At 35.9% G+C, this 25,944-nt stretch overlaps 1 long non-coding RNA gene across 1 annotated transcript; it reads left to right on the forward strand.

The window, feature by feature from the left end:
• Positions 1-12,326, forward strand: LOC111736765. Its single transcript, XR_002779249.1, has 2 exons — positions 1-97; positions 8,884-12,326. It is a non-coding gene; the product is annotated as an uncharacterized LOC111736765 (long non-coding RNA).
• Positions 12,327-25,944: the final 13,618 nt, after the last annotated feature.

The following is a 25,944-nucleotide window of genomic DNA, read 5'->3' on the forward strand; positions in this document are numbered from 1 at the left end:
GTGAGGGTGAGCCAAAGGAGACTCAGGGAAGCAGGGCGAGCGCACCGAGCGTGGGGGCGAAGTGAGAGTCAAGGCAGGAGAAAGACCGGGCCGGCAGGTGAGTCCGGGTTAGAGGCTGCAGAGTTTTAATTAGGGAGACAGAGAAAGGGAAAGTGCCCTCCTGGCTGCCACCCTTCACCTTCGCCAGCCTCCCCACGGCCACCACTGCCCGAGGCGTATCCAATATAGCAAGCCCTAGCTTGGGAGAAAACAAAGGTTGCTTTGAAGGACCAAGTATGAGTACAGGTGTATCTCAATGTAACCATGTGTTCCAGAAACGTTCCGAATCATTTTAGTTGCACAATGAGCTATTTCAAGGGAATTTGCAGCAATTCTTTTTCATTTAAGATAAATCTTTTTGTCGAAAAAAAAAAAAATCACCACTTGTGTCTGTCTTTAAAGTCTTTTTTCCTTCCCTTTCTTTTCATTCAGTGCATGCTAACACAAAATTAATTCTGACATTAAGCAAAACTTGTAAAATGGAGCCGCAAATACAGTGAGCGCCCCCTCTATCACCCAAATAACACTTCATCTTTATTAAAACTGGATTGAGGAACAATTAGATTGAAGTTGAGAAACTTATTTGGAAATAGCAACTCTCAAAAACATGTACTATGTAACAGTCGTAAACTGAAGTACCTCGTGTTGTAATCAGTGTTGCCATAATCCCTTATTTAGTTACATTTTTTTAGAGCTGACATATTAGAAAAGGCTTTCGTCTACGTAGTTCATGAATGTACTCCTAACTCAGCACAGAACTTGTATATAGTAACTACTCGAGAAATATATATTGGATAAATACTTACATAACAGAATAAGAATAATTTAGCTCTAACTTGCCTTTTCAGACTCAGTCTTTCTGTGTAAATTCTTTTTTTCTCTACTAGTCAAAGGCTCCAGTCTCTAAATGTGCTTTGATCTATATTACCTTTGTTAGTGTGGTCTCCACCTCCTGGAATAATTTTCCCTTCATCTTGATTTGCAGAAATTTTACCCATCCTTTAAGACTCCACCCAACTGCCTTCTTTATGAAGTCATCTCTGATCTGCCATTCTTCCAAACTCCAATAGCATTTTATTCATACCCATACATAGTATATTTATTGTTTTCTTTTTGGTTTATACAAGGCATACGGTATCTCCCCTACAAGAAAATTCATAAATTCCTTAATGGCAGAGACTATTTATAATTGACTTTTGTATTCTCCACAGAGTATAAGTATAGTATATACTGGACATGATGAATAAATATTTTTAAGTTAATGCCAACTTTAATTTGAAGTAAACAAATGACTTTAATTTCCAGTCTGTTGCCTAACTCTCCACTAGACCATACTGTATTAGTGTTGTTTTAAAATTCTTTCAGTGATGGATAAGAATACAGTTTGTTAAATTATCTTAATTCTTGTCTAGAAAAATACCATGAAATGTTACATTATAATTTGCATACATTACTATTTATAGTAATACACTATTTTTTATTCCACAGAACCAAGGCCATTTAATAATCAAATCATAAAATTATGTCCCTGTGAAATATTCCCACAGGAAATGACCGAGAGTAAAGCTGACAATAATGGTGTCTATAAACACAGTTTGATCTCTATCTTAAAAATTGTTTCCACTCCAACCCTTGGTTGCAAAATCTTTTCATTCTTTGTAGTTAACATAGTTGTTAAAAATAGCATAAGTTGTATGTGTGTATATATATATATATATGAATAGATATATGAATAGGAAAAATATTCATATATATATGAATGGAAAAATATAACCTTGAAGGTCTAGACTGAACTTCATTCTTAATTCAGCTCGTGAACTTGTTGGGCTCAGGAGTTACAAAACACATTGGCCAATATAAAATACTGTGCATTGTTCTAGGCATTACTCAGAACTAAGTCTGATGATGCACAGCACAACTGAACTTAATGCCACTTTAAAACTGAAAATGTTCTATCACATAAATTCACAAGTTTTAAGAAGTATTTTGGGTCACAGAAGAAATTAGTAAGGCAGCCATGGCAATGTGGCGTTACTTAATGACCTTAAAAATGCAAATCCACTTTTCCGTGTGTGCATTTCAATTAAAAGTTTATTAGAATATCATTCTAAGGCAATGCCCACAGAGAACTTACATTATACATATAATTAAGGCAGTGACAAGATATGAACATTATGCTTCGTAAAATCCTTTTTGTGTTTTAACAATTTATACCCTGTTATCCCAGTTAGCTCAATTTTTTTATATTTCTAATCAACAGATTTCTATAAAGATTAGGGGGTGGGGATACATTTTCCAATGTTTGTACTTGTTTCTCACTGACTTGGAAATCATTTTGACTCCCCATGAATTAACAACTATGTGTTGGCACTGTCACAAAAGCTGAAACAACTCCGGGATAATAGGGCTCCAGTAAGGCAGGGAGCCAAACTGGAGATGGGGCAGTACTGACTCAATATGGGAGAAGGGGGTGGGAGAGGGAGGGCAGGTTGAGACAGAGGGCTAAGTTTAATAGCAATAGAAGGAAAATGTCTAGGTATGTTTTGGTTATTTTCTAGGCAATTAGAGCACATTTCTGTCTGACTGCAGCTCAGTCTTCCATTATACTTTTAGTAGAACCAAAGGCAAGTTTAACTGGCAAATGCTCAGTTCTCTCTGAACTTCCTTCTAGGGATCCTCTGGGGTAGGTAGACCTGCCTAGTCTGCCAGGCAGGTCCATCAGTATTGAGTAAAAACTGTTTTAGCCTAAAGCTGGTTATATTACCACTGCCCTGAGGATCAAAGATGACATGTTCTCAATGCAACAATTTTTACTGTATTTTCATAATTAACAATATTTGGCAATTAGCAACATTCCTTACCTCATCCCCACCCCTAACCAAAGTGATGAAAAGGAGGCTTTTGCTAAATGGATTATTTATTTTCTAACTTTCAAGATATATATAATGTTTAGAGTATTCACTGATGTTTCATATTCTCGTTATATATTTACAATGCATAATTTGCTCAAGGTCACCATAATAAGAGAAGGGGAATTCAAACCCTGTCTATCTGATTCCAAATTACTACAGCCCTGGTACATTTCCTTAAGTAGAAAGAGAATAGATACTTGCTATAATAGCACTTGCACTTACCTGAATCTTTATTTTTTTGTTTGTTTGTTTTGAGCCTTTGTTTTCATAAATTATTTAGTTGGTCACCTATCAGAAAAGAGTTTGATATTTTATTAGCTTTTGTGAAATGCAGCTGAACATTGGAAATCTGCTTGTTGAACATTTGAATGCATCTCAGTTCTTCAAGAGTCAAGTTTTCTTCAAAAGTGTTAGAACTAAATCCTATAATCCTATTTAAAGGCAAATTTATTCTTATTTAAGCCATGATGTGAAACTACATCTTGTAAATGTAGTGTAATTTTAAAAGTAGGACAAGCTACAATTAAATACTTTAAAGGCAAAATATATACAACCTTGAAACCTAGGAGCTCTCAGATAAGCCTCTTTCAAAATTGAACTGATGGTATAGCCTGTCTTTTCTAAATGACTTATACCTTAAGGTAACCCATGGTTGATGAAGGGAAGTTGCTTTTTCAAAAATTGTCAATCTAATAAAAAAAAAAAATGGATAGACTGTCACTAATTTGCACCCTAATGAAATAGTGTATCTAATAATGGATCTAGGTGATAAACTGCACATCAGAGAGAGAGAGAGAGAGAAAGAGAGAGAGAGAGAGAGAGAGAGAAAGAGAGAGAGAGAGACACCCTGATGTTATATGGCCTCTCTGATCAAGCGCACACCACCTCCTATGAGATATTCTTACCAAAAATGAGCCTGAATCTGATTAGCCTCAAGATCTGCTTATTAATTTCCAGGAATTACAGGAACTGAGGAGCACTTCAAATAACACCATGGGAATGCAATAACAAAATCCAGATTATAGGAAAGAACAGGTCAGAGGATCCAGTTTCTTCAACGTATTAACCAATTGTAGTGTATGGACTTTACTTGGAGCCTAATTTAAACAAATATCTGCTAAAACAAAAAAAAATTATAACCCAATTAGGGAGGTTTGAACACTGACTAGCTATTTGATGATATTGAGAAACTGTCATTTTAATTGTAATTTTTAAAAAAATAGTTCTTGATCCTTTAGAGGTAAATACTGAAATATTGATAAAATGATATGCAATCAGAGATATGTTTCAAAATAATTGAGGAAGGAGACTGGGGATGCAGAAAAATAAAGATGAGCTTTGAGTTAATGTTGAAACTGGGTGATACACACATAGGGGATTGTTATACTAGTGTGTCATTTCTGTACATGTTTGAAAATTTCTATAATTTTATTTAGCAGGAATCAGACTTTTAAAATATATCCTGGCAATTGTTTAAAGCAACACAATTTTGAGGGCATCTAAGTGATTTACACTGCAGGGATAGCAAGAGAATGTTGGAATCTAGGTCCAAGAATTATAATTGCAATCCAAACCCGAGGTGGTATAATGAAAATTATTTGAAATCAGATCAAACTAGTTTGTATCCTAACAAACTGATTCGTCATATACCCCAAATCCACTTATTATAGTGAGCTCTTGTTCATCTTTGCCAATTCTAAATCATTATTCCTTCCTCCTAAAAATCCACAATTTTTTTTGAAGTACATGGCAACGAACTATATCACCTGCTGCTTCTGCTTTTTATAGTCATCTACCAACTTCCCCTTCAATTAGTTCTAGTGTCCGCCTCACTATCTTTTTCTTTCCACCATTTTTCGGACATCACTCTTGGTGGTTTCATTACTCACAAAAAGGATCCAGCAATACCCTGGCCTATTGCCTCCTTGAACTTCTCTTTTCTTCCACCCACCTCAGCCACACAATCCCAGAGTCACATTAGACTTTGTCATAACCAATGACTGCAAACTCTCTAGACACCAGTTTCTATTTTCTAGCTCACTCCCTCCAGCACCCAGACTCCAGCAACACTTTGATCCCGCTATCCCTCCAGTCTATCACTGCCCTCTGTCCTTTCTTCAATGCTTTTCCAGTTTAGATTGGAAAGTTCTTGTATAATCATTCCCTTGTGTACATCCTCAACTCTCTTGTCTCTCTTTCCCATAGTCCTAACTCACTTGGCAAAACCTCAATTCTGGTTAAAACTAACTTTCCCGCATACTTTGCATTGACCCTTGGACAGCTTAATGTTGCTGGAGAAAAACACATCACAAACTTCAAGCGGTCCTTCAGTGCTTCTAAACAATGCCATCAAATTTCCTTAATCCACTCATTTTCTCGTTCTCAACTTTTTGACACCACCACCACCCCCTCCTCACTCTCAATTAGGACTTATCTTTTTGCTGCACTGAGATAACAGAAACATTAGAAGAGAACTTCCTCATCCTTCCACCACCAAATCTACCAGCTAGCATTATTTGTTCTCTAATATCTCCAGCCCCCACCTCCTCCCCCTCACCCCCACATTTCCACCTTTATAGCAGATGAGCTGCCCTGCACCTACCTGAAGCCAGCCAACTCTCTGACATCCTCTACCACTGTCCTCTCCTCCCTCCGCTCATTGCCCTCCAGTCACACTGGCTTCCATGTCCCCCCACACCAAACACACTCCTGCCTCACAGCCTTTGCATTTGCTTTTCCCTCTGCCCAAAATGATTTCCACACGACTCGCTCTATCAAGTCTCACTTCAAATGTTACCTCCTCAGAGAGCCTTCCCTGACTATCTAAAATGATACTCCTGACACACTTATTTTGATTTATGTTTCTTCATTGTACTTATTATATTATATTATATATTTTATTATATTATATTATATTATATTAATTATATTTATTTGTTTATGGGACACCGCCACCACCCTTAAATGCCATAACTTTACCTTGTAAAATAGTTCTGTCATGTATAGGTGCTCCATACATATTTGTTAAATGAATGTGTGATTTTTATGCCCAAGAGCAAGTTAATATATGTTTCTGTTTCCTCCATGGTAAAATCAGTTCGTTATTGTTTCATGTGATATTAGTAAGAGCATTCAAGAGAGTAAAAGACAACATAAGTGAACCTTGAAAGCTATGCTAAGGGAAAGAAGCAAGATGCAAAAGGCCACATATTATATGATTATATTTATACGAAGTGTCCAAAATAAGCAAATCCATAGAGACAGAAAGTAGATTAGTAGACCAGGGACTGGGGGAAGGAGAGAATAAGGAGTGATTACTAAAGGGTATGTTTTTTTAGAGTGAGAAGAATGTCCTAGAATTAGATTGTGGTGATGGTTGCACAATCCTGTAAATCTACCAAAACCACTGAATTTTACACTTTAAAAAAATGGTGAATTTATAGTAAGCAAATTGTATCTCAATATTTTTTTAAATGGAGCACTATTTTCCTTACCTTTTATCTTTAACTATACTCCCAGCTAATAATCATGGAATATCTCAATGAAAAAGAAAATGTTTTAAGGGAACCTTTAAGAGAGGATTGAAGATGTAAATAAAAAGCTTGACAGCTGTTTCACTGGGCAATTGCCAGAAATTCACATACCAGATCCTAGTTTTTCAACAATTTTCTATTTGAACTCTACATAGTCAATAAATACTATTGGCTTCTTAAAGTTGACTTTTTTTTTTTTTTAACTAAATGAATTAAAATACCAAATGAATTTAAATCTGGAGTTAAATAAACAAAAAGACTTTTCTGATCCCCTCGACCTCTCACTATCAAGGAAACAAAAGCATTTTTAACATTTAGAAATAACAACTTTCTTTTATTTCCTAATGAAAGAAAACTCATGATTCTTTTATGTAAACAAAACCAAAGAGCATTACTTACACTCAGAAGCCAGAAACTACTGAGGAAAACCATAATTACACTGAAAGAGATAAGTAAACACATCTTTAGCCTGTTGTATTCTTTTGCCTGAGGATTTTCTCTAAGGCACAGGATAAGGAGCTACATCTTACCTAACCTTTGGAATAACAGGGAACCATCTTAGGGAAAGAACAACCCATGAGCTTCCGGAAAACTTCTCTCCTGATTAAAATCATCTTGTGACTATTCGATTATATGTAAAGAGGGAACTTCAGAAAAGCACTTATTAACTATTTCAGGTAATCCAGAAAAGAATACAAGACTCTCTTTATTACATAAAACCAGTTATTTCCGCCTCCAAGCTCATTTTTGTTAGAGAACATGCAACTGTTAATACCTCCATGGTTTTACTTTAGAAAAAAATCTTGATTTTATTTCAGTTGCTATTTTAATTTGTGGTATACCCATCAATTATGACACATACAAGAAAATGGGATATAGTATATGCAAGGCCAGGAATATCCATTCAGTGTAGAAATGGTAGATTTTAAGAAAAATGTGATGGACTGAATATTTGTGTCTCCCCAAATTTCATATGTTAAAGCGCCAATATAAAGGTATCTGGAGGTGGGGCTTTTAGAAGGTAAGTTATGAGGGTAGAGCCCTGGTCTGATGGGATTAGTGTCCTTATTAGAAGAGATACCAGACAATTTGATCCCTTAATTAAGAGAAAATAAGAGCCTACAGAGTCATTACCAACATTACTATGGCAACAGAAGGGTCAGGACCCTATGAAAACTGAGTAATTGCTCTGAAAAAAATCTAAAGAAGACCTTCATGCAAAGACAGCTTAATCTCACACATCTACAGCAGGGTCCAAATTCAGTGCTCACCAGCATCAGGCAGGTCTTGCCAATGAGTGTACCAGCCTAGGGATAGCAACCGGAGAAGGGAGAAGCCATTTAACCATGGTTATTCAGGCCTGAGGAGGACCTAAGCCCAGTTTTCCAAGCTTCTAATACAAATTCCTTCATTTTTAAAAACACTTTTTATCTAATAAAAGTGATGCTTTCTTTAAAATTATAGATAACTTGGAAAATATAGAAAAGCAAAGACAAGTGAAAAAAAATCTCATATAACCTCTCCCCCACCCCACACACATATACCCACAACTATTAAAGTGGAATTCAACTTCATATGAAGGATAATTGCTACTGGGAAATCATGATTTTTAATATCTCAACAACATCATTAGTATTAAAATAATATTCTGGTAGTATAGAACAATTATCTTAGAGCGTGAGGTTTTATTATAAATGTTGACATGGTATTTGCTAGCGTATTTGATCTAGGAAGGAAAAAGTAAACACTTATTTTACAATAAGAATTTAAATGACCCAAAAGGGAATGTCATTACTACCAGAATCTCTGTGAAATTACATTGAAAAAAAAAGTTTTTCTTTAAATGCAGAAGTTCATTAATCTAACAACTTTTTTTTTTTTTAACTATGCATACAAGTTGGCAACTGCATAATTACATGCCAAAAGGTTGTCCAAATAAAAAGAGAACGAAGCTCCTAAACAAAGTTCAATGCATAAGTCAAGACTGCCTGGGGATATGAGAAGCTTTATGTCTCTGTTTACCCCAGGAGTAAATTAAATAAATGCATATTTAATATATGAATCATAGTTATATTTGGTTCACACACTACAGGCAGGGAGAAACAAGAGAATTCTTGCTCAGATAAAAGCTATTAATAAAAACTGAACATAGAAGTCCAGATAGTTCCTCCTAGAATGCAGTCATGACAAGAACAACAAAATATCTGGAAAAAAAAAAAAGGCAAACTAGCGTTTTGGGTAAAATGCACACTCTATCTCAATTATAAAACATGGACAGAATACATGCAGTATATTCGAGGACTCTGAAAAGTAAATAGTAGCAGATGGATTAGGGAAGACCAGAATTTGAAGGATTACCAAACTGGTGGCGAGTTTACCTTTTTTTTGTTTTCTTTCAGTACCTCTTGACCTGGATACGATGCAGCCTTACACCTGGAAGTGGGCACTGGGGCCCCCAAAAAAGGAGAGCCCCCCAAGAAGGCCCCAAGCCTCTCTCATGAAAGTGGAAGGGAACTCATAATGCTCAGAGAAAGTGCAGAAATCTTGTTTTTTGTTTTGTTTTGTTCTGTTTTCCCTTCTCAATGTTTTGTTGTACTCCAGCTCCCAAGCAGTCCTGTGATCGTGATCGTGGGGGCCACAGCGGGAGCCAACAAGAGCTAATACTCTATGGGAGGAAAACCTCCTCTGAATGGTGGCGCTGTGGCCCCAAGAGGGTGGGACCATTACCTTTTTCTCTTTTTCCATCCTTCTGCTGCTTGGCCCTGGTTGTAAGCACAGTCATACAAGTATGAAGCAAAAAGAGGTAACTAATGACTCAGCTCGGTGGCCCAAGGACCAAAAGAGGGAGCACAGAGTAACTGAAAAGAACCTGAGAGACTGTGCCATGGACTGGATGTTTATGTCTCCCTAAAATTCATGTTAAAACATAATCCCCAATGTGATAGTATTAGAAAGTGGAGCCTTTGGGAGGTAGTTGGGTTATGAGGTTGAATTCCTCATGCATGGGATTCGTGTCCCTATAAAAGAGTCCCCAAAGAGCTCACTCACCCCTTCCCGTCTACCATGTTAGGATACACAGAAAGACAGCCGTCTATGAACCAGGAAGTGGGCCTTCATCAGACACCAAATCTGCGAGTGCCTCAATCTTGGGTTTCCCAGCCTCCAGAACTGTAATAAATAAACTGTTGTTTAAACCACCCTGCTGATAGCATTCTCGTAACAGTAGCTTGAACAAACTGAGAAAGATTGTTTATGAACTCCTGGGCTCACCAATGGATTATTTATATGTGCATCTGATTCTGCTCAGCATACCGATGACTTTGAGAACTGACTAACAGGTACACCACGACCATGTCCCAGCTGACCACCAGATAACCCATATGCAGGACAAATCTGAAGAGTGCTGCAAAGGTTTGAAAAGCTGAGCTGACATTGAAACCACAGCCCACAGAAGCTGGGTTGAAACTTGCAGCCTTAACCTAGTCAGATCGATCGTCTACTTAAAAAAAAAATTAACATTTTTTCTCTACAAAGTTTAAATAAGACTCAGAGTTTTGGAACATAATATTCAATGTGTCCAGGATGCCATCTAAAATTACTTGGGGTACAAAGAATGAGAAAAATCTCAACTTGCTTGGGAAAAGAAAATCAAAAGACACCAATACCATGGTGACACAGATGCTGGAATTATTTGACAAAGACTTTAAAACAGCTATTATATAAATGCTTAAATAGTTACAAACAGTCTTAAAACAAATGGAAAAATAGATTCAGCAAAGAAATAGAGCCAAATGGAAATTTTATAAAAGAAAAATACAATGACCAAAATAAAAAATAAACTTCACAGGATAGGCTCAAAAGAATGGAAAAGACAGAAAGAATCAGCATACTTGAAGCTATTTCAACAGGAATTTTCCAATCTAAACAACAAGGAAAAAGATTTTTAGAAAAATGAACAGAGCCTCAGGGGCCCATAGGTTAGTACCAGAAGGTCTTACACTCACGTCATCAGAGTCCCAGAAGGAGAGGAGAGTGTGGTGCTGAAAAAATATTTGCAGATGTAATGACTGAAAACTTCCCAGATATGACAAAAGATATAAACAGAGAGAGTTAAGAAATTCAGCTAACTCCAAACAAGACAAAGCTGAAGAAATCCATGCCCAGATGACATAAACAATCAAAAAAAAAAAAAAAAAAAAAAAAAAAAAAATTCTTAAAAGAAGCCAAAGAAAAATCATGCATTAGCTTTTGTCAGACAATGATTCAAGTAACTGCAAATTTCTCATCAGAGCCATGGAGATCAGAAGAAAGTATCACAACATCTTTCAAATGTTAAAAGAAGTGATAACTCAAGATATATACGTACCTAGATATACTATAAGAGTAAATAAAAACTTCTCAGATGAAGGAAAACTAAGATAATTCATTGCCAGTAAACTTGCTCTAAAGAATTTTTACAGTAAGTTCCTCAGACAGAAGAGAAATGATACCAGAAAGAAACTTCAAAGTGTTTCTTTAGAAAGGAAGATTATTCATTCCATTTACATTTAATTAAGTTATTTATATATTTGGATTTAGGTTACCATTTTATTACTTGTTTTCTGTGTATTCCCTCTGTTTTCCTTTTAGATTTTTGAACCCTCTTTAGTATTTTATTTTTTACCTATGGTGATTTTGACTCTATAGTTTTTAAGTTGATTTCTCTAGGGATATAATATACATACTTAACTTTTCACAGTCCACTTTAACCAGTGTTTTACCACTTTAAGTGGTTAGTAGAAATCTACCCACATTTAGGTCCTTACCCTCTCCTTTAATATTATAATTCTATTATCTCTTACATCTATGTACATTGAAACCCCATTAGAAAAGATTATATTTTTTTGCTTTCAACCATCAAATATACTTTGAAGAATAGAATTTAAGAGGAAGAAAATAGTCTATTATATTTACCTAGACATACACCATTTCTATTGCTTCTTCATTTCTTCAATAAAAATATCTAGTAAGATGAAGTAGATATTTTCCCCTCAGCAGGGCTGATCTGGTTATCAACTGCTGGGAGTCTAATCTACCATCCCTGCTGGTAGAACAGCATGAGCAAGGCACAGAGGTGGGAAAGTAAAGAATGTGCTTGGGAATAGCAAGGGGTCTGCTTTGATAAGAATGTGGAGTTAGCTGCTGGGTAAAAGGAAGAGGGAGAAGTTTAACATCTAGTCAGAAGATGTGTCTGAGGCAAGACTGTGTATGAAAAGAGAAGTCTTTTCCCCAAATGGAAGTCGCAATGAAGTAAGTAGCAGTTATTGCCAAGACCTGTCAAGGCTGAAGGGAAGCAAAGATTTCATTCCCTAGCATTATGTTAACAAAAGAATGAGCCAAACTATAAAGTCATTCTTAGTGTAAACATTCCAAAACTGCTCTTGGACAAACTCAGGGACCTTGGGATGCTAAAAGGCCCAAGAAAATGTGTGAATGAGGTCAATTACAGGTCAAGACAGAAAGGCAAAGGAGAATGAAGAAGACGAGTTATAACTAAAGAGACAATCAATGAAGAGACCACCAGAAATCTCCTTTTGGGAAGATGAGGAGCACATTTTCATCAACATTGGTAAGATGATTCACAAGTGCAAAAGCTGAAATTGAACTCATAATTTAATGAAAAGTTTTAAGAAAAATAATAGATTTCTCTCTGAATACTTAAACATCCTAAAAATATAAAATTCCATCCTGGTAATTCAATTTTGACATATATAAATAAATACTTTCACCATAAATTATCTCCTGCACCCTTTAGAGAGGCAAACATTTCTGAACCAATAAAAATAAGAAGGATCACTAATGATTTCTGATTATCTGTGGCCAGAAAAAAAGAAAGGAGTGATACTGTTCTGTGTCCTTTGAAAGACAAGTAACGGGTCAAAGTTGCTCACTTAGTTTATTTAATATGTTTTTTGAGCACGATAAATTGATTTCGAAAATATAGGTTTGATCACAAGAATGTGAAGTTCAGCATAGGGAATATAGTCAATAATATTGTAATAACTATTCATAGTGCTAGGTAGGTACTAATTGGGGGGATCACTTCATAAATTATATAAACATCTAACAATGCAAGATGGTGCCAATGTCCCCAAGTGGGGACTCAAGCCCCACACCCACCCAGAGAGTGTCCTTAACACTGCACCTGAAAGCAAATGTGAGCCAGAGTTGGAGACAAAAAGAAAGTTTATTAGAGAAGGAATAACACTCTACAGAGACGCGGTGGCCTCTCAAAGTCAGAGAATCAGACCAGGAGTGTTTGAGGAATTGAGTTTATATCTGTTTTCTTTTCATGGTGTGGGTATGCAGTGTTAAACGCCTGGGGAAGTAGTTGTTAGTAATCTCAGCAGGCATCTTCCTCTAGGTTCCTTATGGTCTGGCTCTATGCTGATCAGTCAGGTTCCTGTGTCTAGCAGCACGTAGAAGGCTCTAATACAACCTTGTTTAATATTTAGTCAATTTATGTCATCCTTATGCCTCTTTCCTATATTATTACCACTATGCTGTACACCTGAAACTAACATAAAATAATACTGAATGTCAACTGTAATTGAAAAATTAAAAAAAATTTTTTTTAAATATATGGGCTTGGTTCCACTGGCAGAGTGCAATGCCCCAAAGCATTAAACTTAAGGAGCTGTCATTTAATTTTTGACTAGCGATAGAATTTTGGTGTAGAAAACTGCTTGATTTAATCATCATATCTACCTCCACACAAGATTTTAAATGTGGGACTCTTTTCTGAATTTAAACAATTTTAGCATACTTTTTCATATCTATGTGACTGTTGACTCTGAAAATCTTGCTTCTACAGTCACCTGACCCTTCCCTGCTTAAGCCCTGAGGGTCTCATTGCTCATAGAATACATTCCAAACTTCCCTCCTCAGGCTATAAAGGCTTACAAGATGTGGCTTCTGCCATCCTCACCTCATACCACTTTCCTCATCACCCTCCAGCCACACCGGCCACCTTTCTGTTTCTCAGACCTATAAACCATTTCTTGCTCAGGGACTTTGCACAAGAATTCCTCTTTGCAGAGAACACGTGGCTCGCTCTTGCTCCTCCTTCAGGTCTCAGCTCAAAAGTCACTGCAACAAAAAAATCTCTAGTCATAACAGATATCACAAACTGTATTTTTTTTTTAATTGATATATTTTACTTGTTTTCTATCTATCTCCCTGATGAGGATGTAAGCTCCAGGGGAGCAGGGACCAAGCATAGATAGAACCCAAATTATTCTTCAAGTTTCAACTCAAATTTTGTTTCTTCTATCCTCAGAGCATGGCATGTGGTCAATAGTTGGTGAACGAATGAATGAAAGGAAAAATGGAATAGGAGTGAGGCAAAGGGTAGTGGTCTTAATACAGAAACATAAATCAGAATGAGACTGTGAAAAAAAAACAGATTTCTGGAATTGTGGCAACACTCCAAGAAATATATGGTGTCACTACTATGGTATCATTTATAAACCTTGTAGTTACTTGTTGTATAATAAATGAACAGGGCACCTATTGGTTCAGGTTGTTATGAAATTGTTCATTTACTATTAAAACTGTAGCAACTTTTAAAATCTGAAAATCTGACAATATTTGCCACTTCCCTCCATCATAGGCCTAATATAGGAGCAAATAATTGAAAGTTCCTTCAACTTGAATAAAAGCCTCTAAATAGTATCTTCAAAAAGACTGTCTTTTTTTAAAACAGGAAGGGTAAATAAGTCATTGTTTAACATTGAATAATTAACTATTTCTACCACAAGGGAGCCAGATCTATTAAAAGTATATCTCTTAAGATATCTTGCTATATGTATTAAATATTAGTTTTAAAATAACTTGTAAATATAACTTTTGCTTTATAGAGTGTTAACATTAATAAATAATCAATGAAATGCACATTAAGGAAAATAATTTTTAATAGTATATATGAAAACAAATAGAAACTGCAGAACAGAATGACCCAGTTATTCTCCCCACTTTAAAAGAAGAATGCCATACTGATAAGGGTTTTTGTTAATAGAAAGTGCCAACTGCTGGAGATATTAAAACTATTTACATTATTTGTTGAATGGAAATCTTCATCTTGCTTCTAATTATCCCCCCTGCAATAACCTGACAATGGCCTTCATAATAATAACTTACATTTTTATAACACATGGTATGCAATCTGTCTTTATTTAAGAAGTAAAAGAACAAATCTTAGCTCTTAGGAATTTACTTTCCAATCATGAATATCAAAGATGGCTCCAATTTTAGAGTTGTTTTTTTTTTCCCCCCACAAATTGAAAACAGTTCTCCGAACTATCAAGAAAACGCTAAAAATTGAAATTTTTTAATGGAAATGTTAAAATCATAAATTACAATAGGGAAAGCCATCTCTATGTCATCTAAAAATCATTTCAAAGAGTAAAACACAATCCCCAAGAACAGAACTCTTGTGCTCAGGCCAAAGGGCATCCATCAAGTGCATGTGCTAGTTTGTTGTTTTAGGGCTGCTCTTGAGAACATGGGTTATAGGAAAGAGACTTGTTCCCATTGGCTGCTATAAATAAAATTTGAATCATTATATCATCTCTGAAGAAGGATTTATAGAAATACCAGGCATAGTTTCAAGTATAGCAATCTATACAAGTACCTCTCTAAATATATGTCTTGGGATTGTTGCTAAGCCAGGTAATAAGGGGCATTCCCACTTTTGCTAAGGCATATTTGTGTGACAGACTAGACCCAATTTAGGCACTTATTTACAGGCCAAAGCCTGCAGGCCTTGAAAGGAGAAAGCAGGTTGCTCACCCAGCCTGGCCTCCAGCTCCTAGGTAGCTGTGTAATCCCACTGAACCTGTTTGGCAACTTCCTCAGTCACTGCTGCAGCTTGCAGATAAGACCCTCTTGGAAAGCCTGATAGCCCTTGTCAATAAAGAAACTGCAGAGAGCAACTGGAATTTTCTAAAGCATCGAAACAGATTCTCTGACTTGAAAGAGTATTGATACTCAGTCATTACAGAAAGCCTATTGAAAAAGATTTTTGTTAAGGAAAGATAGATGACAATTCTTTGCTTCTTTAAGTCATACACAAATCTCAAACTTATCTTGATCATAAACAACCATTGTTTGTTTACCTCTTGCATCACTGAAGCAAAATGAGTCATGATAGCCATAGGAACAAGACTAATATTGGATTTCCGCTGCTCTTTTTCAGCAATAGGTTGGAAAATGTTATACAAACAGGCTTAAGTTTCACAATTTCCCTATTGGATAGGTATTGCAGATCCCATTTTTGACATTAGCATGACTTTTCTTGCCTGCAGGAAGGCATATTGGGCCTAAACCAGGGAGCAAAGGAGTGTTCAATCTGTAATTAAGTGAGGCTTCCAGCCAGAGGAGGAATGGAGCTGTCTATTGCTGAACTGACCCATGGCTCCATACTAACATGTCCCTCTCAGGGACTAGAGAATGTTCCAGACATTCTGCTGAGTCTATACTTTTTGCTTTCAGAACCCTGGTCACTAAAGAGAGATTACATTTATTAAAACTAGTTAACAATAACCTTTTCACTGTGAAAGAAAATAAGTTACCGGAACATAACACTCAAAACCTTGAAGATGTTTCAGTCAGAGAAGAAAGAAAAAGGCTGAGTGGGTAGACAATGGTAAGAGGGTTGGAATGTAGAAGCCCAAGGGAGCCAGGAAAAAGAAAAATTTGGTGTATGTGTCTAGTTAAGCCGTTTGAAACAGTGCCCTATCTCACCATGTCTGATCACTCATGGGCTTTTTCTGATAGTGTTTTCACTGATAACTGTCCTTTCTCTGTAATATCACTTTTTAGTCTAAGGGGTAGAGTTCCTTCCGAGATTGTAATTTCGCTTTTCTTTTCTAAACAGCTTTTCACCTGTTTAAAAGAAGTTACATATACATGTGAATGGACTCACAGCATAATAACTGAGAACACTATAAGTTCTTTGCGTTGCTGCCATAGTGAGATAAAGCACTTTAATAATAAGTTTGCTGTAGTAATTTGATGACCACGAAGTACAATCAAGTTTAAGGAAGGAGGGAGGAGAATAAAATCATTAAACAGCAGGTCCCGAAGGAAAACACCAGGACGTAAGGATGTGGGTGGGTCACTGGAGAAAGAAAATTAAAAGATTTCATTAAAAGTATGAAAAGAAAATAAATCTTTTAACAAGTATAGCTCTTTTGAATCACAATGAAAACTTGCTCTCTCAAATAAGAAAAACACAAGTGAAATGAAAAGGTTTTTGCTATATTTTATTATCAATGGGCAAAAACTGGAAAAAATCTTTAAGTTACTTAAATCTTTGTTTTAAATCAAATTTAAATAAATTGATATTTCATATTGTTTATTTCCATGAGAACATTTCAAATTTCTCCCTAAATTAATATCTAATTTAACTAGAACTTTGTTGAAGATTTTCATTCATTTATTTATTTTCCCCATAATGAAAATAGTTTTATGTTTTTCTGATGATATAAGTAATACAGTTATAAAAATTTAAAAACAACATATAAACATATAAGGAATAAAAGTAATAATGACCTGAAATCTCATCATCCTGCCTGGGATAACCACTATTAACATTTTGGTGCCCATCCCTTTATGCATCGCACATATGTATATACAAATTTATGTAAATAAAACACAGATGTATTATCATTATTGTGGCACTTAAAATTTTTTTCTCAAAAATATTGCTCGCTTGGCTGTTTTTTCATCCTAAAGAATCAATATAAAAATATGATATAGATATGTCCTTTTCTTTCCCCATGCTCATATAATCAGATACATTTATGCTACAGTGTGTGCGTGTGATAGACACTTGTCTGAATTTCATCTGTCTCATCTAAACTATGTCACGAAGATCCTTCCACAAAAACTAGTATTGTTCTTTCTAATGACTGCATAGTTTCCCATTGTATGAATGAACCACAATTTAATTAATAATTTTTTGATCTGATGTCTAATTTTTCATTTTTTTCCCCTCCCACTGGCAAACAGGGATGCAATAAACATCCTGTACATATATTCTTTCATACTGGTGCTTTTTATTTAAATGGAAAAAAGTCTTCCTATGAGTGGGATTGCTAGAAAGAGGGTGTGTATATTTTTAATTTTATTTTTGCTTTCCAAAATAGTGTAATAATTCACATATCTGCTAGTGATGTGTGAGAGCGCTCCTTTCCATATATCCCTGAAAGCAGTAGCAGTTACTTCACTTTTTAAAATTTTGCCAGTCTGATATCTGTAAAGGGATACTTTGTTGTTACTTTAATTTGCAATTCCCTGACTCCTCATGAGGCAGGCATATTGGCATCTTTTTCTGTATTTAGTGGCCATCTTGGATTTGCTCTTACATAAATTACCTTTCTACATTCTTTATCCATTTTCTATTAGTTTACTTTTTAAAAAAGCTTTTTTAGTAAAAGGTTTAAAACATAGTAAAAGTCTTACCCTTCATTTTTCATAAGCATTGGAAATATTTTTCGTAATATATCATTTTCCTATTGAATTTGTTCCTGGTATTTTTTTCCACACACACACTATATATATATTTTATTTATAAATACATAAAAATATATATATTTTTTATAATTGAGTAGTAACCTATCTTTACTTTTACAGCTTCTGAGTTTCATGCTAAAAGTCTCTCAAACACCTAGGGCTAAGTTTCCATTGTTACATTTTTTACATTTAAATCTCAAATTCATCTGAAATTATGTTTATATAGTAGAAGGTAATGGTTTCACTTTTATTCTGCCACATGTATAGCAAGGTGTTTGTCAGCAATATTTGTAAAATAAATCATCCTAAACCACTAAATTGAAGTACCACATTTTGCATGTATTTAATTTCCATATGTCCTGGGACCAGGGATGCATTCAAAGTATAAACAATCAAAACAGCATGGGCACAGACCAGTTAGAACAGATGCTGTCTGTAAATCAGTGCTACAGGGACATCATACAAACCAAGGACTGGATAGCAGTCCTGCTTTGACTGGGTTTTCTATTCTGTTTCGATGATTTATCAGTCTATACCTATGCCAGGATCATATGGCATAATTTCTAATTTCAGAAATCATTAGAATTATTAGAAATAATCATCAGAATGTTAATAGCTAACACTTATATACAACTTGCTTTGTGTCATGAATGTTCTAAGAACTTTATATATATAAACTCCTTTAATCCTATAACAACCCTATAAGTGAGGTGCATTAAACCATTTTATAATTGAGGAAACTGAGGGCCACAGAAATTTAGGACCTTGCCTAAAATAAGCAAAGAAGTCAGTATTCAAACCCAGGCAGTCTGACCGTAGAGTCAGAGTTAGAGTATTCTTAACCGCTATGCAATAAATATACATTGCATTTAAAAAATCATCTCAATACATTCAGTAAAAAATGATAATAGCTTTTCTCTATAGTACTAGGGGGTCTAATCATAGAACTTCTGGAAACTTTCTATCTCTATACTTTTGTTAATCATATAATAAAACTTTCTATATTTTAAATCACCTTTAGAGATTTTGGTCATGAAAATTCCCAGCAAGTGTTCATCACAGTTGACAGATGGTGGGCACTTTAACCTTTAAATTCAATTCAAAGGCTTACGTATTATGGATATTATGGCAATTTGGTCATTATGTATTATGTTAGAAAAGGATAGGTAATGTGATAGTACAGTCAATGTCAATACAGTAAGGTTTATTTGTCACTCCACATGTCCAACATGAGCTGTGGGAGGTCGAGATGAGAAGTGTACCTGTTGTTTCATATAGGTCAACGGGGGCTCCACCAGTGTGTGATGCTACCAGCTCATCCATTGGCTGTAGAGGAAGAGAGACCAGGGAGAATTCACATCCACTGTAAAATACCTTGCACCAGATGTCACAGATGTCATATACATTACTCACTTCTCCCTGATGAGAACTTGTTGTGAGGCCTTGCCTAACTGCAAGAGGGCTGGAATGTGTAGTCCTTCTGCATTCCTAGGAAAGAGAACCACACAGAGCCAAACAACAGTTGTTTCCGTCACATCCATTCACCTCATCCTTGCTGTGATTTCAATCTGTTGTGATGATTTAGTCCATTAATTCTTAAAAATGGTGACAAAAAGGAGATAATTAGAATTTGGATAAGCTTTGTCTATACAGAGTATTATAGCTGTGGTTTATATTCTTGATACAGTTCATGATAATGGTCATATTAATGACAATGATAAACATTTATTGAGCATTTATTATTAGTCAAAAATGTCTCCTGGATTATCTCAGTTATAAAATAGTTTCTAGTGTTCTCTGAATTTTATAGATAAGTGAGGCTCAGACAGCTTAAGCAATTTGCTCAAGGTCACAGGTGCTAAGGAGCAGGACCAGAAATTGAATTTATGAAGGCCAAACCCAAAGTCCAGGTCTTATCCGTTAGACCATAGAGTTGCAAATGAATTGCAGCTGTGGCCAATGATATGCTTTATAAACACAGCTATACTTCAAAGCCACTATAACCCTTTAAAGTGACTAAATTAGGCTTTGATTCACATAAGTTGGCCTTGGAAAACTTCTTAGAGATTATCTAGTACAACCTTCTCGATTTTCTTGAAAAGAAGCTGTGTTCGTTAGGGTAAAGTTAAACCATACAGTTGTTCAGAAAAAGAGTTAATTTTTCTCTCATTTAATAGTCTCAGTGCAAATGGTCCAGCATCTCATGGTCACTCAGAGATCCACGTTCATTCCAGGGAGTTCCTCTGCTAGGGCTTGTCATCAAAGCGAGGCTACCACATCCAAGTTCCAGCAAGCAATTAGAGGGAAGAGCATATGTACAAGGTACATGAAGCTCAGCTTCCAAAACATTAATGAAAACTGAATAGGGAGGGAGAAAAAAGACCCAAACGGCAAGAATATGTGAAGGGAGAAGAGAGAAAAATGACGATCTTTTGTTTTTACAGAAAGAGGAAAAATTATGGGTTCAAAGTAGAGACTCTCATCAGCCGCAGGTTAAAAAAAATATGTCTCAGGGGACAGAACTGCTTTCTGCCTTTTCCCTCTTTTCCTTTATCTCTACTTTCTCTCATTACAAGTATACTCAGGAAGGAAAAGCCTGAAAGTGTAAGTGACCTAGCACTACATCAATCAGAAAAGAAGACTGACATACAGGACGCACTTCTAACCTGAAACAGTTAACAGGGATGCCAGCACTGAGATTTTCTGGTTAATGGAAATTTCAATTTAGCCATTTCTTAATCAGAAATATCTTTTGCTTGTTTTGTATTTTAAATTTGATTAAAAATTTAAAGTCAGCAATGCATTCACGTAATTTAATAATCAAAATGATATTAGGAGGTTTACTCAGAGAAGTCTCCCACTCTGGTTCCTGTGACTGTTGTGAAAATGCACCGGACAATTAAAGAGATGATTTGATTCTGGCTATTAGCATAGGGAGGATGTTCATTAATGAAGGACATCTCAAAGAAAAGAAAGGGTAAAGGTAAGGAGTTCTATGGGAATCAGGAAGGATGAAGATGGGTTTTATTTCAGACAGCAGGGGGTCCTTTGTTGTTTCCTAGAACACAAAAGGGTTTGAGGGATTTCTTAACTTTCACTGTTTTCTTGGAGTGCAGCATGCAAGTCAAGTTCAGCATTATCACTCTTTACACGTCCCTCCCATCCCCATAGGTTGTACTTTTATTGGTTTCTTGTGTATTGTTATAGTATCTCCTTATACAAACATGAGCAGATATGTTTTTTTTTTTTCTTAAAGACTTTATTTTTTTTTAGAACAGTTTTAGGTTCACAACAAAATTGAGAGAAAGGTACAGAGATTTTCCATATCTCCCTTTTCCCCCAGCCTCCCTCATTATCAACATCCTCCACCAAAGGGGTGCATTTATTACAACTGATGAACCTACATTGACACACATATTCACCCAGGGTTCATAGTTTACGTTACAGCTCACTATGTTTTACATACTAAGGGTTTGGACACATGTATCCATCATCATATGAAGCATTTTCATTGCTCTATAAATCCTCTGTGTTCCACCTATTCATCCTTCCTACTCACCCCAACTCCTGGCAACCTCTGATCTTTTAATTGTCTCCATAGTCTGGCCTTTTCAAGAATGTCATAGTTGGAATCATGCAGTATTTGGCTTTTCAAATTGGTTTCTCTTGTTTAGTAATGTACGCTTGTTTGTTTTCATGTCTTTTCATGGCTTGATAGCTCATTTCTTTTTAGTACTGAATAATATTCCATTGTGTGGTGAATATATAGTCTCATCCTCCATTTTCTTATACAATAAGTAAAAAATATCATAGTTATATACCCTCTGAAACTTCCTTTTCTTATTTTATAATTCTATATCCTGGATATCTTTCCATATTCATATCGAGAGCTTCTTTATTTTCCTTATTTTTTCCCACTACATACTATTCTCTTGTGTGGATGAACCATAGTTATTTAATCAGTCCCCTACGACACTTGAATTACTTCCAATATTGTGCTATTATAAATAATGTTTCAATAAATAACCTTGCACATATAACATGTATAAGCATTTCTACAGGATAAATGCCCAGAAGTAGGATTGCTGGGTACACAGGTAAATATTTGTCATTTCTATAGATTTTGCCAAATTGCTCTCTATAGAGTTTGGGTCATTTTGCCCTCCTACCCGCATTGTATGTGCATGCTGTGTTCTCTTAGCCTTACCAGAGTATGTTAAGTGGAATTATTTTAACTCAGTTGGTAAGAAATACTATCTTGTAGTGGTATTTATTTGCATTTCTCTTAAAATTATCTATTTGATTCAATAACAAATAGACTCTACTGAAGATGTTGACCCCTTGAATAATCAATAATTGATCACCTCTTCCCCAGTGTAAATCCAAATGAGTCTTGTCATTCCACATGGTGGAGAACAGCAGGTCTTCAATTCATTCTACATGTTACCATCTGTTTCTCAAGAGTCCTGTGCTCTGATAAATTTGAGACACCTGGCAAAGAGGGTAGAGAGGCTTTTTTATTGAGTGACTCCTCAGAGCCTGTGTAACTCTCATGATCACAGTGAATTTCTAGCAGAGAAGAACCCTAGACTTTGTCAATGGAGCACTCTGCTCAGAGCATCAGCAGTAAATTTTTTGATTACATTTCCAGAAACATTGATGGAGAAACATTGATGGAAGAGGGTGGGTTGAATTTACACCTAGTCAATGGCCAACCATTGTTTTTTTCTTAAATATAAATTCATGGTTTTCTTTTTTTTTTCTCTAAAAATTTTGAGGTGGGGGAGAGTTAGGATTTCTGTTAATTGAAGGTAATTAATAGTTGGATTAACTGAGATATAGGATCAGAATTGGATTTGGCTAGCTTCCTTCTGGGCCAGCCCAGGGAAATAAGGACATTGGTGAACTGCTCTTTACTAGTCTTTTTTTCCTTGCCTGCTTCGCTCAGTCCCCCATGGAAAAACAGGCTGGCTGGAAAAGACCTGAGAACTCATTTGCTCTAAGATGCTAAGTGTTGGTTCATTTGTTCAATTAAACAGCTTCTAACTTTATTGCTTTGTGCTGTGTCCCTGTTTGTCCCACAAGAAATGTAAGGCCCTGTTGACTCCCCAGCAGTCCTTAATCCAGTTAGGAATATAAGATATACCCAGCAGAGAGGTAACAATGTAAGTGTGATTAAGTGACAAGATGCGAGTTAGGATAATGTTACTTCTCGCAGAGACCTCCTCTCTTGGGAGTCTGCTTTTTAAGTCTCGTAAAGCTTTGCTGGGAGCTCTCTCGTGGAATTTCCCCACTTCCACAAACCTGATAAGGAGGCATTTTCTCTCATTCTTTTTTTTGGGAGGAGGTGTTCCCTGGCATTTTCCCTTCTTTGCTGTGGGTACCTCCTGTCATGGGTCAAGCCGGCTGCTATGGGGAATCCCAGAGGCCTGGCCTGCTGGAATGCAGAGGCTATTTCTTCAGTAGCCTTTGGCTCCACCTAAGGTTTTTTTTCTCTGTTAAGAGCAATAATATCAATAATGTAGAAGTGGGAGGGAAGAAAGCCGAGTCTACTTTTATTATTGTTTTCCTCCAGTTCTCTTTTTACCTCCAAAGTCGTCCTTAGTTCAGAGTGGCCACAAATTCCATTTGTGGACAAAATAACCAGGTCCTCAATTTGAGCACTAGTGAGTAGTTTTTTGGACTCTGAGTAGCTTTTTGGAGCAGTCTGAAAAGAAACATGGTTTTTCAGAGCAACTGGATGAACTTTACATATGACTGTTTTGAATTCTTACTCACAAAAATAGTTCTATAATCAAAAATTATAACCAAATACTTAATTCCAAAGATGTTATCTTAGTGTTATTTATGGTGGTGAAAAATATGTAAATAGTTTTAATGTCTAATAGATAAAAATAAAATTAGGTTTCTGAAGAATTCTTAATGGAATTGATGCTTAATATTAAGTAAAATACATTGTTTAGAATATGCACATATATGCATAGAAAAAACACTCTAAGAAAATATTGTATATCAAAATGTTAACAGTGGATCTTTATACTAAAAGTGATTTCTATTTTTTTATTTTTCCCCCATAACTTCTACAGTGAGCATGTATCATTTTCATAATCAGAATTTTAAATGAACATTACTAGTATAAAGAATTTATATCTAACATTCATGGTATGAGAATTAATCAAAACAATGTGACTGAAATATAATGAATTGTTATTGTATTTTTGGTATAAACATTATTCCTGTCCTTCAAAAGGCTAAATATATTTGTAGTAAAGAAAGAGTTTAAGTTTTTGTTTTCTGTACTTCTGTAACATGCGGATTTTTTTCTTTTGCATTTAAATGAGGCAATTGAAAATCTGTTCTCCATCACTGTTTATCACATTTTCACAAATCCCTGTTGGAAAAATTAGTTGCAATCATGAAAATGCTAAGAAAAATCTAATCTCTTCTCAACTAATTCCCTTGGGCTTAAAAAAAAAATTCAACACTAGGCTGTGTGATCTGAAAAGAACCTCCAGGGCAAAAGATTAAATTAGGAGCTCTGGTTTAGCTACCCAGCAAGACTGACATAGGATAGCCTTGCTACTGTTACAGTGGAAACAAAAGTGGAAAAAGAATAGAAAAACCTAGGCAGTTCATAATTAGACAAAGTGACTGGATGAATACAGCAACTTGTAAATGTTAAAAATACACAGGGCCCTAGCCAAATTATCTAGAAAATGCCACTTACTGTCTAAGGTTTTAAGTCAACATCTCCAAGTTGGCGCCAGAGGCTACTACCTGGCAATCCTATTTCTTTAAAAAAAGCATCGAGATGCAAGGCTAAAGGGGGCCTCTTTCATGCATGGTTAGTGAATTCCAAGTGCTTCAGTTCCAAATTAAGTCACTTACTTCAGGGTTCCAGACAGTCTGGAACCCCATAGTAAGCCCACCCTCCAGGTGGTACCTTGGTGTAAAGAAAAAAAGAAATTGAAAACTCAAAAGCACCCTACATTGGAAGGGCTTATTATCTTTCTTCCCCAACTATGGAACAGTCTAGGGAAATTAACCCTCTCATTTGTTAACCTCAATAACAGGCTTTAACAGATCTGTAGCCCTGGATGGCTCAGGTAATTGTCCTAATTAGTTTGGTATGGAGGGAGGCTTGGAGCTCGTCATTAAACCTAAAAGAAAAAAAATGAGTTTATGCCTTACAGATTTGACATATGGATTCCAGATGTTATGAAAAAAATGTTACTGCTAAGGCTTTTAGGCCACTTTTTGTAGTTAAGGAGAGGACTGGGGGAGAAAGCCTGAGGCAGAACATAGTAAAAAGAGAGGAAGGTCCTATTGACTATTAAAAACTGTGTGTGTGTGTGTGTGTGTGTGAGTGCTCATGCGTGTGCACATGTATGTGTGTCCTCAAACTGAAAACTAGGAAAAACTAGCAACAAGGTCTTAAAATACCCCTGGTACCTGAGCCTCAGAGGAGTTATGCCTGAGTTGACTTCCTTATAGCTTTGCTGGCAGACAAGTCACCTCCCTAATTGGAAGTGATTGTTATTTCATGGCAATTTCTCTCAAGAATTCTAAATTTAAACTGTTAATGCAAACTTCCCAGTGTCTTTGGGAAGGTTGCTAGAATTTTGGTACCATTTAGAAACAGAGACAGGTAATTATACCAGGAATACAGCTGCACTTTCACTTCAATGATAGGCACCAAATCCTTTATTTCTTCTTTTTCAGAAAATGGTAAACACAGGGAAAGGAACAGGAGTTCCAGACCCTGGGTACGAAAATATTACAGACACACAGGAAATGACTTTTCAAATCCAGCCTGTAAACCTGTCATTTCATGGGCTCGCCTGTGAGCCTAGAAAAGAGAAGCAAAGATCACAGAGAAGGCATTCCTATGTTATGGGAAGGCT

Source organism: Pteropus vampyrus, unplaced genomic scaffold (assembly GCF_000151845.1).
Source record: "Pteropus vampyrus isolate Shadow unplaced genomic scaffold, Pvam_2.0 Scaffold22, whole genome shotgun sequence".
Taxonomy (NCBI): domain Eukaryota; kingdom Metazoa; phylum Chordata; class Mammalia; order Chiroptera; family Pteropodidae; genus Pteropus; species Pteropus vampyrus.